Source organism: Mustela nivalis, assembly GCF_964662115.1.
Source record: "Mustela nivalis genome assembly, chromosome: 2".
NCBI classification, from domain to species: domain Eukaryota; kingdom Metazoa; phylum Chordata; class Mammalia; order Carnivora; family Mustelidae; genus Mustela; species Mustela nivalis.
Window position 1 is genome coordinate 112,237,270 of NC_139021.1, and position 17,361 is coordinate 112,254,630.

At 36.0% G+C, this 17,361-nt stretch overlaps 1 pseudogene across 1 annotated transcript in view; it reads right to left on the reverse strand.

Moving 5' to 3' along the window:
* Positions 1-17,361, reverse strand: part of LOC309859846 (phosphatidylinositol 3,4,5-trisphosphate 3-phosphatase and dual-specificity protein phosphatase PTEN-like) — a 107,917-nt pseudogene that overhangs the window by 27,247 nt on the left and 63,309 nt on the right. The window contains exons 5-7 of the transcript XR_014316667.1: positions 12,143-12,187; positions 6,344-6,387; positions 4,304-4,542 (exon numbers count right to left, since the gene is read on the reverse strand). The product of XR_014316667.1 is annotated as a phosphatidylinositol 3,4,5-trisphosphate 3-phosphatase and dual-specificity protein phosphatase PTEN-like (transcript). The remainder of the gene's footprint in view (positions 1-4,303; positions 4,543-6,343; positions 6,388-12,142; positions 12,188-17,361) is intronic.

Below are 17,361 nucleotides of genomic sequence, written 5' to 3' on the forward strand. Positions count from 1 at the left end.
CGATATAATGTATTAGCTAAGCATAACAATTTTACTGAGGATACCCTTAACAGTACACACAGAACTCTATTCTGTTAGCCTGTTAACTTCCACCTGGGGGAGATTCAAACCCATAAGAGAAGAGTGCTGTGTGCCTGAAGCATTTCTGCTGATAATGGAGGGATGTTCACATTCTACAGTATACTGTATTTTATTTTTATAAACACTTCTCTTGCTATCTTTTCACTCTGACCCCTATTTCACAACACTATCCCTTGGGCCTTGCCAGTTTACTAAGTCTCTCTTCACCTTTACAGAGCAAGAGAACTGACAATATTTTCAGATTGTAAGGAATACAGTATTTTCCCAATGATAAATTAAAACATGTCTTCACTTTTTCTTTATGAAAACTTCTCCTGGATCTAACTTAAACTGTTTAAGCATCCTTGGGTTTTACTTGTATCCCTGAGTATGGTGTGAAAGACTATCCCAAGTGCTCCTTACATGGCTGGTTCTCATGATCATAAGCATTTAGCCAACTCTCACACAGGGGAGGTATGTGTGTGGGTGTGTGCGGAAGAGGGGAAAAGAGGGCACATGTAAAAGCACAGCTTGGTCAGAAAAAGTTAGACTACTACAAGAACCTTTGATTACCCTCTAACTCAAAATACCGAGTAAAGCACTCTACAAGTCTGCTGGTTGTAATGCCAAACAAACAAAAAAGGTGTAGTTCAATGTGGTGAAGACAAATACTTTAGAAATGGTCAAACATGTTTGTAGCTTGCAAAAGAAAAGTTAAGACTGTTGCAATTATCTCTAGCAAACAAATCTGTCCACTCCCAGAAAAACTGACCTCTTTTCCTAAGACTATGAAGCAGGTCATGAGAGGACTGGAAATACCACTTCCCTTCAGTATATGATGACGACTTCTCGGGTTAGCCAGCTACCGGTTTTCATCAAGTACACACACGGTAACACAATCAAAGAATAATACTTATTTTAGAGTACTCTTTGGAAATTTCGGGGGCACATTAACATTTTCAAAATGCCCCCAAAAAACCTTCCCCTCAAGAAATCTCAGTATTTTCTAGGCAGATAGTACACCTTAACACCTGGCAAAACTTCTGGCTTTGTTGCTTAGGGAAAGACAGCGCTCTCCACATCACCGTGGCACTCACTGCTGTGTTCCTCACTGTGCATGGGGTACAAGACTCTAGCTCCATCCTGGGAGAAATTCTAGCCATTGATGGGGAAGTAGCCTGCTCTAGCAGTGCCAAGCCTCAAATCACAGTCTGTAAAAGAGGGCGTTTCATGAAAAATCTACTGCTATGAAAATTGCCAAATTCAGGAGAGCCAAGACATTCAATCAAGGGCTTCTCAAGAGGTTTTGTCAAGAAATGGGAGCAATTATGAAATGCTTTTCTACCCATAAGTTCACTAGTTTCAGAAGGCAAAATTCTACAGCCAGGATTTTAAATGCAGTCAACTGGATAAAATATAAACTCGTTTGCACAATTTAATTCAACCTTAAAACTAAAAATGTGAAGTCATAATCCTTCCCTTCCTAACACAGCGTTATGCCAGAATCTTGCCCAAAATGATCTCATTAACCAAGGCAAAGAAAATGATGCAACATGAATTTTTCTGGAGAATTTTAGAGAATCTTAATTTTTTGATACAATCCTACATTCATCTGACAAAAGAATCTACAGATTTCATTTGCTCTTTCATTCTTTCATGAGATAGCATTTTAAGCACTTGTTTTCACCAAAAACATAGTCAAAATTGATTGGATATAAAAGATGACAAAGAAGTTGTCAAGTCAAAGACAATGGCATAATTTTAATGTATTATTTATAATCTAAATACTAGCAGCCCTTTCAAAAAACTTCCTATTGGCAAAACCAAAGTTTAATTCTGATTAATCTGTAACCATTGAGATTTCGTCATTAACCTCAAAGAGCCACTGCTTTTTCCATTTAAAAAGGGGACACGGGGCGCCTGGGTGGCTCAGTGGGTTAAGCCTCTGCCTTCGGCTCGGGTCATGATCTCAGGGTCCTGAGATCGAGCCGGGCATCAGGCTCTCTGCTTGGCGGGGGGCCTTCTTCCCTCTCTTTCTCTCACTGCCTCTCTGCCTACTTGTGATCTCTGTGTGTCAAATAAATAAATAAAATCTTTAAAAAAAATTTAAAAAAAAGGGGGACACTGGGGCACCTGGGTGGCTCAGTAAGTTAAGCTTCTGCCTCTGGCTCAGGTCATGATCTCAGGGTCCTGGGATCGAGCTCCACATCTGGCTCTCTGCTCAGCAGGAAGCCTGCTTCCCGCTCTCTGCCTACTGTGATCTCTCTGTCAAATAAATAAAATCTTAAAAATAAATGAATAAAAAATAAAAGGGGACATAATTCTTATAAAGACTCCTTTTATTTTCCACATTTAAAAAATCTGTGTAATTAAAAACTATAAGCAAAACTTTATGTTCAAGTATACCATGTACATTTTTAGTGAGAGACTATAGCTTTCATCATATTTCTAGAACATATGTCACATAAATCCTTTAAGAGCCATGAGTTTTGGGTGCCTGGGTGGCTCAACGGGTTAAAGCCTCTGCCTTCAGCCCAGGTCATGATCCCAGGGTCCTGGGATTGAGCCCCACATCGGGCTCTCTGCTCAGTGCAGAGCCTGCTTCTCTCTCTCTCTCTCTCTCTCTCTCTCTCTCTGCCTACTTGTGTTCTCTGTCAAATAAATAAAATCTTCAAAAAAAAAAAAAAAGAGCCATGAGCTTAAATCTAGTGTTCTGGCTCCATAATACACAGCTTCTCTACTTTTATTTGAAATTCTTTTGATTTGATTTCTTTCCCACAACTACATACAGTGTCTACTGCTCATCAACCCTGCTTGCTCTAAACTTCTACCACTGCTTCAGCTACTGTACTTTGATTCAACCTGTTTCTCTATTGTTTTCTTTCCATTCAGTCTCTTTCCCCTGTGCTGCCCTGGACTTACTCACTTAAGTGTAGAACAATTTACCTTTTATATTTTTAATCAGTAACAGCAACTATTTCCCTCTAGATGATGAAAAAAATGAACCAAAGTAAACATCTCAGGCCTTCCACTCAAGAATTCACTCTACTACTATCATCTCAGGACATACACAACTTCTAAAGAAATGTAAGGCAATCTACTATAATGAATATTTACTAAAATCAAGCACTAACATGAGATTCAGTTTTATAAACTATCACCAATACACAACACTCTAGCATCTCTAGAAGTAATTTTTAAAAATCACAAAGATAAATAAAATAAGAAATGAGGAAGGAGAAAAGGAGGCAGGAATCAATGCAATCACCAGCTAAAATAATAGAAGTGATCATGTTTCTGTTTTGAAGTTGAATTAAAAAGAAATCAGCTTAGGGGCGCCTGGATGGCTCAGTCAGTTAAACGTCTGACTCCTGACCTCAGTTCAGATCTTGATCTCACTGTCACGAGCTCAAAGCCCACACTAAAAATTAAAGGAAGGCAGGCAGGCAAGTAACTTAAACTGGAAGAGAACCTTCCTGATTGTAAATGTTATTAAAACTAGAATAAATTTCTTCATAAAGTTGTAATGTCTCCCTCAAGAGAGTTCTTTGTCTAGGTGAGTTTCTCCTTCTATCTGGAGCGGTTTGAGTTTTTCCTTCTCAGAGACAGAGAAATGTACAAAATCTCTCTGTAAGAAACATAAACATATGTTTATGTTTACCATCCAAAGAAATGAATCTCTTAGAAATTATTATGAAACTTCTCCTGACTTTATGTTCTCCCCTCAAACACATTACACAGATTAAGTTTGTCAGTGATTTTCAACATCGTCTTTATTACCCTTCTGAATAACAGAAGAACCTTTGACTAATCTTAATTATAACTATATTCGTGAATATTCATATCAAAGAATAATTTTCATGTACTTATAAAGGATCATACTTTAGTAGGAAATGGCATCCAAGTTATTACCCAAAGACATCTTACTCTCAAGCAAGGTTCAGAAATATCAAGCTTACTTTTGTTCAACGTACTGCTTCTTTAAATGCTCTGCCAGGATTTTATAAGACCAAATATGCCATACAGTTAATGCATAAGATTTACTAGCATGATATGAAAATGCCAGCATGAACAGAAAAATTGAGAGATTCGGTCATTTGCTCATACTACAGTTACGGTAGTAACAGATTTAAATGTTTAGAATAAAGAAATAAGGGTTACCAACCATCTTTATAAAAAGCTGTTTTCTAATAAATGCTCAGATCAAGGAAGAAGAAAGAAAAAAACATCAAAAATAACTTACCTTTTTGTCTCTGGTCCTTACTTCCCCATAGAAATCTAGGGCCTCTTGTGCCTTTAAAAATTTGCCCCGATGTAATAAATATGCACAAATCATTACACCAGTTCATCCCTTTCCAGCTATACAGTGAATTGCTGCAACATGATTGTCATCTTCACTTAGCCATTGGTCAAGATCTTCACAAAAGGGTTTGATAAGTTCTAGCTGTGGTGGATTATGGTCTTCAAAAGGATACTGTGCAACTGTGGTAAAAGGATAACCTCAGAATTAGGAAAAAAAAAGTCTTTCCTGAATTCTTTATTAAAGTAGATTAACTTTAGAAATGTTGCATATAAGCTTAATAGATGTTTAAAAGAAAAAGTGAACTCCAGAGAAAAATAATTTGCTGCCTGATAATTTACCAATGTCTCAATTCTTAAACCTACCCACTAGACAGAGGCTGAGCATTATTTTCCCCACTTTATGAAAGAGGAAACTTTGTAATGGAGAGGTAGCAGAAGGCAACATGTCAGAGAGAGAGGCAAACTCAAAATGAAATGTCATGTAGGCAGGTTTCCTGTCAGGGCTCTCAATGCATTTTCTGACAAAAGGAGTCATAATATTTATAATATTACATCACCACAAAACATATATTCCAGAGAAGATATAGATTACCAATCAATCAACAATGGAAAGGACTGATTTTTATATTTCATATAATAAAAATGCTAAGCGTGTTATTTAAAGATGGTCTTGCAAATGTTAGTGTTGTATACTACACGTGATTTTAAAGACATTTACTAAAGAAGCTGAAAAAACCTACTTATAAAAACGTATACAGTTGTAGTAAAGTGTATCTAATGAAGCTTCAAGTCTTTTCACATGAGTTATAAAAACCCAAAGTTTCTCTTTGCTTATAGTCAGAGGGGTTTTGTTGTTGTGTTTTTTAAGTTGCTCAGAAACAGGAATTCAACTATATCACTATTAAATTTTTTCTTACTGGTCCCTGCCTCAGCAGTTCCATTCTACTAAAACCCTTACAAATCCTGACTGACATCTAATGTACATAATTGTCCTCTGTGTCATCTGAATATGTGAGAAGTATGCCTTCTATCTTCAGTCACATCATCACTAATATGGAACTGGATTCAGTGTGTCAGGTGAGTGGTCCTGGGAGACGACGATGACCATTACAGGAGTCGCTGGGATGCTTTCACCTGGGCCTCAGCATTCCATCTTCATCTCCCCACGGGCACACAAAACAGCCAGGAAACTGTTAAACGTCTATTTAAACGTTGACTAAAACACGCTTTGCCTAGTAAGCAGTAGCTTAAATTCATGAAAAAGGAAAAATTCTTAGTGGATCTGTACTGGCTTTCACCACTAGCACTTCTGAATTCTCAAACCAGCTGTTTGAACATCCGATCTAGACTGTCAGAAGGGATCCACCGCAAACACATCAACATGGAGCGCATAGGCTCCACCCTCTCTTTCTATCATGGTAGCATCTGCCAAGCTTCTTCACTCTCCAGGTCTCTCATGGTTCAAGGGGTTCCACAAACAATGAGGGAAGGTTTTTGTGGGACCTCAGAAAAATTCACTACACCTGGAGAAGAACTCATTTAAAGCAGCTCCTGCTCCCACTTGTCAGGCTCCTCTTATCCACATTTGTCATAAACTTTTGCCCCTTTTAGGTCACGACTCCACGGAGTTACTCCATTGTCTGCTTTATTCTTCCTATAATCCTTTACTATTAGACCAAATGCCTCCAACAGTAGATATAACCCTTTCTTTATTTTATGGTTTGTCTAGAAACTTTTCCTAATTCTTACAGTCAACCCTGCATTTTAGTATTCCTACTAGTACTGGCAGGTTTATATGATAACTGTTCCCTAAAACACAAAAGTAAAATTAAATTTTTCCAAATTGTCTAAGACCATCTTTAAGATAAATATTTACATCACTTAATAATTGAGCTTATTCACTACTGCTATGACAAGAAGATTTGGTCTATTGGTTTTAAGTTATATAACAGAAATACATTACGTGGCAGTTAATACCTACCTCTGCAGTTAAATTTGGCGGTATCATAATGTCTTTCAGCACACCTAAAAGAAAAGTTTAAATGTGATCTAAAGTTATCTTTTGCACTGGCAAAAAAAAAAAAAAAGTATAGTAACACACATTTCCTGAACTTTTATACTGTACCAGGCATCATGTTGTTTTGTATTAACTACTTCTTTCAATCCTAACAATTCTATGAAGTAGGTAGTGTCATTATCCCCATTTTACCATTAAGAAAACTGATCTTAGGTGTTATGCACTTAGGGCTTCCATTACTTGCTCACAAAACCTGTGATGCCGCTCAGGCACACACCTCCCACCCAGCTGCACGTGTCCCCTGAAACTTCCTGCATGCTGAGGGAGTATATGTTTGACTTCACCAAGTATGTACAAACACCTAATGAGCCACAGTACTGTCTTTACCCCAGAGTTGAGTATACATCGTTTTCTTGAAGTACTATTTAAAAAGATAAATTTTTAAAATAGTAAAATTATAAGGGCAAAGAAAAAAAATTTTTTTTTAAAAGTGAATGACACTAATCTACTCAAAAACTACACTTACTAAAAAATTGTTAAGGCAGATTTTTCTAACAAAGGTAATCTTTGTCAAAAATCTCTCAGTTACGAGTTTTAATTAAAGTCTCAGAGTAATGAAGGAATAAGAAGTAAAATAAATACAGAGTAGTAAAATGTTAACTCTATATTACTTAGAGCATACTAAAATTGGTCTCTTTAATAGTAGTGACATGTTTGTCATCATGCACTGGTTTACTCATGGTTAATAGGTGTGTTAACAAACATTAAGAAGCTCTGAAAGGGATCCCACACTTGAATTTGTGGTCAGCAAAATCATGGTAACTACAGCTACTAACCAAATGAGATTTTTAAAAATTATTTAAAATAAAAACTTAGCGTTTTAAAACAAGTCAAGGTCATTGTACAATCCCTTCCTCTCCAATTCTGAAATCCCCAAAGTCTGAAATATCTTAACATTTTCTGTTAAACTTATGACAGGCTCAATTGTGGCAGCATCCGATCTGAGTTTATGACAATGTGCACTCTTTAACTAATACACTTAAGAGTAAAGAGTGAAAATGGTAGGAAGACCATTTTGCCCTAGACCCCAGAGGAGTGTTATGTAATATTAGTAAGTTTATGCTTCCATGTTATCTTTCTGCAAAGGGAAAAATTCTGAATGCAGAGACACACTGGCCCTAAGAGTTTCAATATGTGATTGTGGACATGTATTTCACATTTAAGAAATCCTAAAAATATCTGTATGGTTCCTCTACTTTAAAAGGTTTTAAATCCTATCCACATGAAAGCTGAACTAATTATAAACAAATCAGAATCCACTATTTTCTAAATGGTCAGACCTGAAATAAATCAACTTCCATACTACTACTTAAAATAAAGCTTTCCCCCCTTTTCACTTTTAAAATATTGAGTTTTGCTCAAAAAAATCATTTAGTAATGCCATATGCATATTTATGTACCCTTGCTAAATAATTTCATACTCACTCCTATGCAAAACATGACAGGTAAGAGGAAGACTGACCAAGAAAATAGTCACATTTTACACTATCTTTAGTACAGATTAAAGAAGAGGTCTGGTAAATAGTGCAGAATATTTTATAAAGACTCGTGTAAAGATAGGACTTAAAAGGTGAGGGACAAGGAGCAGGCTAGGAAGCAAAGCTCTAAGATGCTGGTCTCATGGCAGCATAACAGAAAAATCAACATTTTGAGTTTCACACAGCTTTAGTCTTCTAAAATTCTCCTGCTTTTTCAGGAGCTCACACATTTGGTTTGACAAGTACTGCTTAAGACTCCATCATAAACTGATTCTCAAATATTACTGTTAAGAGGCAGAAATGGTGAAAAAATGGAACTAATGAGCTTCTACATGTTTACCACATGTACACAACCTTACAAAGGAGTTTCCATTTTTTTAATTCATAGTCACACCAATATAATAATAGAAAATATAATCTCCATCTTATATATGAGAAAGCTAAGATTTAGAAGAGCCAGGACTCAAGCCCAGGTCCTCTGGTTACAAAAATAAAAACTTTTCCCAATACAGCTCCATACTTCTTCCACTTACAATACAAAAGAGAGAACAGCTTCAAAAACAAAAGCAATAACAAATTCTACTCAAAATCAGCCTTCCTACTAGAGCAGTATTTGGCATAAAAGATAGAACCAACAAAAAGCGACCATGAAAACATGAAAAGGTTATGAAAATCTCTACAGGTATCGATGAAGTGGATGAAGAGTATGTGAGAACATATACCGGGGCCTGTAGTAATGGAAGTGATCTGGAGGAGGGGTTGCTAGAATAAGAATGATGACTCTCTTCTTTAATTAAGACCTTCTCCAATAACCGTGCATACGTGCACACACACGTGCATGTGCACATTCCCAATTCCTTATAACGTTTGTGTGGTATGTTAGTTGATAAGTCCTTCAACAAACCAAAACTGAAGATACATAAATGAAAAATGGGATTTGACTGAGACAAGTAGTAGGTAAATCTGACCATTTACACTTCCTTAAAATTAAAATTCAGTGTAAAAAAGATATCTTTTTTAAAATCCTCACCTTATATTGGCTTATATGAGACAAGAGAGATGAAGCATTGCAAGAGTTTCTAATGAAGGGGTTGACAGAAAGTGAAGGAAGAGTAAGACTAACAGGAAAAGCTTCCAGATAAGTGAGACTTCCCAAAGCATTAGGGAAGTATACAGGTCTCTAACTCTCTTCAACATCACTATCTTAAAAAGAAACCTTAACAGATAAAAATTAACAACAGGTGGAGGTTCATCACCAAATGATGGAGAGTTGTGTGTCAAACAGAATACACAATGAAATAGAGTAACCCTCTTAAAAACAAGTATCCAGGGAACAGTTAAGGTCCTCAAAGGCAAGAAGTGTATTATGCCTCTATCCCCATCATCCTCCCTTCCCCTCTTACCCTCACCAGCCTACAGGTATACAGAGGAACATAGAAACATGAAATACACACACCTGCCCAAAACAAATTCACTAAGCATCATCATACCCAAATTTGATTAAGGATATGAAGCTAATTTTGTTCTTTCTTAAGATAATTTATTGAATGCTTCATAATATAGAGACATAAACAGATTCAGTCAATTATTAAAAAGTCCATATTAAGTACTGTTCTTCATCCGCACATCACAATTGCCATAAAAAGTTTAATATACCATTAAATACATGTACGTCTAGTGTCAATATTTTAGGACCTTTCAGTGTATATACCTGAAAAGATATACATCACATAGAATTAACATCCCAAAAATAAAAGAAAGAAAAGAGAAACAGCTGCTGCTTGCCAGACTCACTTACCCAGAGCCAGAAATACAAATAAGGGTAGAGAGAAAGTGAGAATAAAAAGTGACATCAGAAATCAAAACATGCTACAACCTGGTAGTTCTAGAAACTTCTGAAGTAAAATTTGGGGAGGTTAAAACAAATGACAACAAAACCAGAAAGGAAGATTGGCGTCAACGGTGGGTGGTCTGCTACCATATGTACCCATGTGACCTTGTTCAATTCACTTAACTTCTCTAGGCCTCAGATTCCCCATGTGTAAAATGAGAAGGTTGGACTAAATGATCTCTTTCAGATACTTCCCAGTTCTGAAAGTCTATGACTCCATCAAATGAACTGGGGAAGGGGAGTTGAAATATATATACCAAAAGCTACACTCAATTAACAAAGAGACGGTTCATTAACTCTGGGATCCTGTGTTTAGAAACACAAAAGTAAAAGGGCAGCCAAGTTCCCAGACTAGCTCACATGCCACCTATAGCCACAATAATGTTAAGTGAGCCACAGTACTGACAGTGCAAGCCTAGGTCCTAAATTCTGGAAGCAGGAAGCCACTAAATACAGGAATGAAAAGAATTTCCTTCCTTTTCTTTGCATATAATGTTAAACTCGAATAAAATTTTGAAAAAGGCAGAATCTGTCTTTGGTATCTTTCTACCTTCCTTCTGGGACTCTAAATGCCTAATCTTAAGAGTCTAAACCTGAACTGACTCACTTAATAGACTGCAGCTTGACACTTCTTGTTCTGTGCTTTCTTTTCTTTTCGTTTTTTTTTTTTTTTAAACTCAGCTTCTGAATCTAGTTATTCAAAAGTAAAAAGCTTTGTGGTTTTTATTTTCCTCCACTGAAGCATTCTGGCATCTGCAACAAGGCTTGTTGTTACAGGAGGTTAATCAGGACAAGAGGAAGATCTATGCACAGATCATGTGTAAGCTGGGGCCCACCTACACGCCAATCTCTGCAGCACCTTTCTTTCACCTTGTTACCTGTCACCCCACACCCTCCATACCCTACCCCCGAATCTGACCATAATGGATTATCTGCCATACTCTAAACCCCACCATGCCAAACACCTTCTTCCATGCCAACCGCCTTCTTCCATGCCAACCTCTGCCCGTAATGCCATACGCCCCACCTGGAGGTCTCCAGGAGAGTCTCAGCGGATTCCTTCACCCCAGCTCAAAAATGCCCTTCTTTATGAAAACTTGCCTAGAGGGTACAAGTCCTATTTCCACTGTTCTCCACACAGCTCTGTTGTATACAAGTTACCTCTTCTGCAATACTATGTCTACTTATTACTTCAGACTATAAAAAACTACGAAAGACTGAAATGGTATCTTATTCACCTCTGTACCATCAGCAAGTTTTACAGGGTCTAATATGTGGCAAAATCAGCATAAATGTTTGCTTCTTTGTGAATCTGAGGAAATTAATGAAAACTCACTAGAAGAAACAATAATGGTGTCTACTTTACTCGTAAGTCTTCTGAGGTCTTATTGCTCAATTCAAGATAGATCACTAAATTAAAGATAGAAAAGCAACATCCTATAAGCCAACAAAGCACACAGAATCTCTCATCCTTTCTGATGATGATTTAAATGCCCACCAAAGGCAGAAAAGAATCTTGCTCTTACATTTGAGAAATAAATTTTACAGAAACTGTGACAATCAGGAAATGTAACTACAGATTAAAATTTTTTTCTGTTGCATAATTTACAGACATCACAGAGGAAAAATAAAAACCAAGGAGAAAAATAACACATTTCATATAACATTTTTTAAAAGGTAGAAAATGGGTCAGTATTTTGGAAAGGAATAATAGTCTTCAAGGGCAAAAATGACAAAATACTTTCTTCCCATTTTTCTTTTGTTCTTTTTTCCTTTTCACATCCCTACTGACAAAGTCAAAAAGAAAAACAAAAGGTTAAAGATAAGATAAACCAGCTGTACCAAGCGGGCAAGCCTTACATCCCTGCCCCAAACAACAGAAACCACCCAACTCAACAATATTAGGTAACTTATTTATGTTATATACAGTTGGAGAATACCCTAAAAGCTGTTTCAATTGAATGACCTAAAGACCAGAATAAACAGAACCACACCCACTCTGAAGCACACCTCCATGGAAGAGGTTATTAAAGCTTTAACAGAAAAGCTCTGGTGTGAATTACACTTCAAGTCACCACAAGGCTACTGGCTCAAAGATGGGCTAGATGCCAAGTCATTTAAACCGTATCAAGTAAAGTGAATGTGTGCCAACATTGTTTTGACCTCATCACTATGCTTTCTGAATGACCTAACAATGCTTGGACTAATTGTTTTAGGAACACAATTCTGTTAAAATATATCATTAACTCTACCTGATTCTAACAAGGAAATAACTTTCACTTAATAGTTATTTTAGAAGATATTTGCAAGCATACAAATAAAAAACATACTTACAGATTGTATATCTTGTAATGGTTTTTATGCTTTGAATCCAAAAACCTTAAAACAAAACAAACAAAAAGCCACCATTAACAAAAATGAGCTAACATTTGAAATTACATTTATACTATTGATAAAACCTAAAAGATTCCATTTTTCCTAATCTCAAGTACCATTTAAGAAAAATAAACAAACAAATTCCAATAAATATTCCCTTCATGGGTTTAAATTAATAATCATGTCATTCTTAAATAATTATTATATTACACAGATTTATACAATCTGAAGTAAAGCCAGAGCTTTTCACAGAATAAATATTTTCATCTCTCTTCAGCCTAACATTATGAGGTTGAGTATTAAGTAAGTTATTTAAAAGGCAGCATTAGCACTTAGCTTAAGTTCATCTAGCTCATTTAGATGTGAGAAAAATAGACATGTGTAATCAAGTAATCTTAAAAATAACATGAAAATTCAGCCATCATTTTCTTTCAAAGAAACTTTCCATATCTGAAAGATGCAAGTAGTAACTATTAACTCCATACAAAGTTCATTAAGTATTTTCATATATATATTCTCAGTTGATGCTCACAAACATCTGAGATAGAACTTACTCACATTTTACAAACAAGGAAAATAGGAGTCAAAAAATTATAAAACTCGCCCAAAGTCATACAGCTAATAAGCCAAAGAATCAACACCAAAGACCTCTCCTTCCAAACAATTACAAAACTAAACAAGAGCAAAAAACAAACAAACCTAAACAAGAGCAACAATTACAGCCAATAAAAGCACTTGCCATGTGCTTTTACCACATGTATGTACTTCATGTATATACATTTGTTTACCGTTAGGAGGTAGACAATAGGCGAGAGAGTTTAGAAAAGTATAAGCTGAGGAAACAGCAGGATAAACAGAATTAAAAAAATGGAAAACAAATGAGAAGATTTAAAGTCGAGGAGTTTCAACTTATGAGTTCTAGAGAAAAGAACAGAAAACACAAGGAAAAGAAATCCAAGATAATAATTCAAGAATAATACCCCAAACTGAAGGACAGGAGTTTCCTAAGTCAAAGGATACAATGAGTATTCAGCAAAAGTGATGAAAATAGACCCAAATACAGCATATATAGCTCAGTGAAATTTCTGAATACTGAAAAGATGAACATAGGATCCTATAAGCTGCCCAAGCGGAAAGAGGTTTCATAAAAAGTATCTGGAATCAGAATTACACCACCCTTTTTAATGGCAACACTAGCAGCTAGAAAACAACTTCCAGGAAAAAACCTTCTGACTATTTCCAGCCTAGAATACCATACCAAAAGAGACATTAAATCAAGTGTGAATATATAGTAAAGGCATTTTTTAAACAAGAGAAATGCTGTCCACATTTTCTCTCTCAGGAAGTTACTAGAAGATGTGTTCTACCAAAACAAGGTGGGAAACCAAGAAAGAGGACAATTCCAGGAACTGAAGAATCCAACTCATGAGAAGGGGAAAAGGGAATTCTCAGAATGATGGTGAAGAAACATCTGAAGTAGACAGCTGTAAGGCAAACCTAGGGAACAACTGACCCAACTCACGGTAGATCAGAAGGCTCCTAAAGAAGATAAAATCGATTTAATGTCCAATGGGCTTGAACATGTTAGGAGGTTTATATAGTTTAGAGATAAACTGAAGTTAAAAACATAGAGACTAAAGAAGTTGAGAGAGACAGAGAGAGAGAGACAGAGAGAATTTTACCTCCAGGGAAAATAAAATGCTCAGAAAAAACAGTTATAGTACTTAATTGTAAACTGCATTTATCTAGTCATAATCACATAAAACCCAAAATTGATATAACCAAAATTACAAATTTAGCTACTACAAAGAGGGCTGAAGGGGCGCCTGGGTGGCTCAGTGGGTTAAGCTGCTGCCTTCGGCTCAGGTCATGATCTCAGGGTCCTGGGATCGAGTCCCGCATCGGGCTCTCTGCTCAGCAGGGAGACTGCTTCCCTCTCTCTCTCTCTCTGCCTGCCTCTCCATCTACTTGTGATTTCTCTCTGTCAAATAAATAAAATAAAAATCATTAATAAAAACAAAACAAAACAAAACAAAAAACACAAAGAGGGCTGAAAATGTGTGTGGTTGGGTAGAGAGGAAAGAGAGTTCATACATTTGGATGTGAAATATCATGCCACACAATCATGACTCATAACTTTGTCACTAATTGAAATGATATATTTGTATTCGTATGTCATACTAAAACAGTTGCAAATGGTAAAATACTACTTATTATCAACACTTAAGAATTAGGTTATTAGACTATAAATTTTATATAATGTGTTAACTATAGTATTCTAGCACATATTTGGTTTCTTAGTATTTTCTGAACTATTATAATCAAAACAAACATAACAATGACTTTCTCCTATACCATCAATACCTTCTCTAATGGACTTAGTATGACAAGATGGGTTCCTCTTAATTTCTGCAGAGTAAGGCCCTCATTCCATAAACCACTCAGCAGTTTCCAGACTAGGCTCTTTCCTTGCATGACCATATTTCATTAAGGGTTCTGGGTCCCTACTATTTTTTTTTAATGGTATGCTTTCATGTTTTCATTCCTTGATACCCACTCCTATCAAGATTATCTTTTATTTAAATGTATTGAGAAAACATGAATTAAGTACCTGAAATTGTGCTTATTTCCCTGGGATAAAATTATTTATGAATTATTATCCCTGCCATCAAAAGTAATACTAGAGTAACTGTATCAGTGAGAATAAGGTTTAGCTGTGAGAAATAGAAGAAGGTGGAGGGAGGAGGGGCTCATAAACAAATATGCTACTAATTACACTGAATACACTACTCTCCCACATAAATTCCAGGATTAGTAGTGTACAACTGGTTGGGTAGATTTGTTTCATACAGGACTGGACCCAGGACCCTTCCATCATATGCTCAGCCAACACGATGGGCAGTGCAAGGTCTACGATGGTGCACCATCATATTTGTATAAGCAGACTGGAGAAGGGAAAGAAGGATAGGCCCCTCCTTTAAGAACTCATCATTTCTACTTAAGAACAAAAGATCATAAGTTATCACATTATCAAATCTAGCCACAAGGGAAGCTAGAATTACTATTGGCATTCTGGGAAAACATGTACACAGCAAACAAGTGGTATTCTATTAATGAAGGGAAAAGTAAAGAGGATCATTGATTTTCTCTACTGTTGTTCTAGTCTCTGGTTGCAATTATCTCTAACCTTTTTTCTTCTGCAAAACAAAAACAAGAACAAATGACTAATATTAATGTAACAGGTATATTTGTAATCCTAATTTAAAATCACTCTAAGAAGGGCTAAGAAGGGGTCCATAAGCTCCACCAGACTGCCAAAAAGGTACACGGCATAAAAAAAGACTAAGAACTCTTGCCAAGGGGCAAAGGGAAACAAAGGAAAATTACTACTTTGTGGTTCTGGTGGTGGTTGTTAATAAACCACAGAGAACAATTTCATCCTAATGTTTCAGGCGTACTTTTCTTTAAATATTTAAGGTATGGGTCACTTTTTAGGATTCTTCAGTTTAGCCTACTTCTTCAACTAACCAAGGAAGCAGTGATTCTGCTAAGATGACTTCTACTCAAAAATATGATTATACTACAGAAAAAAGTGGTGCTACACACCCTTCTACTCTTGTCTCTCATACGTCTTTATCTTCCCAATTCCTAAACATTTCTCAATTTGTACTTTTGGATTTTCAGTTCAAAGTGAGATAACATTTACATACAGTGAAAGAGATCATAGGTGTACAACCAACTCAATCAAAATACAGAATATTCCACCATTCCAGAAAATTCCTTATGCCTATTTGCAGTCAAACCCCACTAAGCTCCCAGGCAGCTAATATTACCACAGTTTTGTCCTTATTCCTGAACTTCATATAAATATGACCATATAAGATGCAGTCTTTTGTAAATGGCTTCTTTCATTTAATCTACTGTTGTACAGATTTATCCATGTTACATGCATCAATAGTTGATTCCTTTTATTTGGAAAATGATTCCACTGCATGACTACACCATCATCTGTTTAAACATTCTCCTTTGATGGATATTTAGGATGTTTACAGTTTGGGTTTATTATGAATAAGTACATATTCTTGTGCAAAAATTTTAGAGACACATACTTTTATTTCCCTTGAGTAAATAAGTAATAACTAAGAAGTAGAGTTGCTGGGTCATAAGGTAGATAGGGCAGGTGTATGTTTAACTTTAAAAGAAAGTACTAAACAGTTTTCCAAAACCAGTTATACAATTTTACAAACTTATCTGCATTTTAAGAGTTCCATTTGCTCCACAGTCCCATCAACATTTGGTGCTGTCAGTTTTAATCACAGCTTTCCCAACAGGTACAAAGTGGTACCTTACTGTGGTTTTTCAACTTCCTTTTCCTGATGACTAATGATATTAAGCATATTTCCATTTATTTATTAGCTATTTTTATACTTTCTTCTTTGAAAATGTCTGTTCAACTCATTGGCTCATTCCCCAGCCACCACCACCACACCCCGCCCCATTGAATTAACTGGCTTTTTATTATTGATTTATAGATGTTTTATATATTCCGGGTAAAAGTCTTTTATCACATATCTGTATTGACATAAATATTTACTCCTTATCTAGGACTTGCCTTTTCCTTTCCTTAATAATGTGTTTTGATAATCAACAATTTAAAATTCCGATAAAAGGCACCTGGGTGGCTCAGTTGGCTAAGTGTCTGCCTTCATCTCAGGACATGATTTCCAGGTCCTGGGAGCAAGTCCCATGTTGGGCTCCCTGCTCCACAAGAAGTCTGCTTCTCTCTCTGTACCCCCATTCCACTTTTCTTTCAGTCTGTCTCTCAAACAATAAATACATAGAATCTTAAAAAAGGAAAATAAAATTCTGATAAAAATCCAATATATCAAATATTTCTTTTGTTTACAACTTTGTATCCTTTCTGAGAACTCTTTCCCTACCCCTAGAGTTCACAAAGATATTCTCTATGCTTTCTTCCAGAAGCTTTATACTTCTACAGCTTTTTCTCAGTTTGCATTTTAATATGGTCAGAAATTTAGAAATTTATATAAATGCTAAGGATAACTGGGATAACCCAAACAAAAACAAATTATTTGAAGGACAGTGACTATAAAATTCAGAAAACATAACTCATTGCTATCTGCCGTATCTTTTCCTCCAAGGGTTTTTTGTTTGTT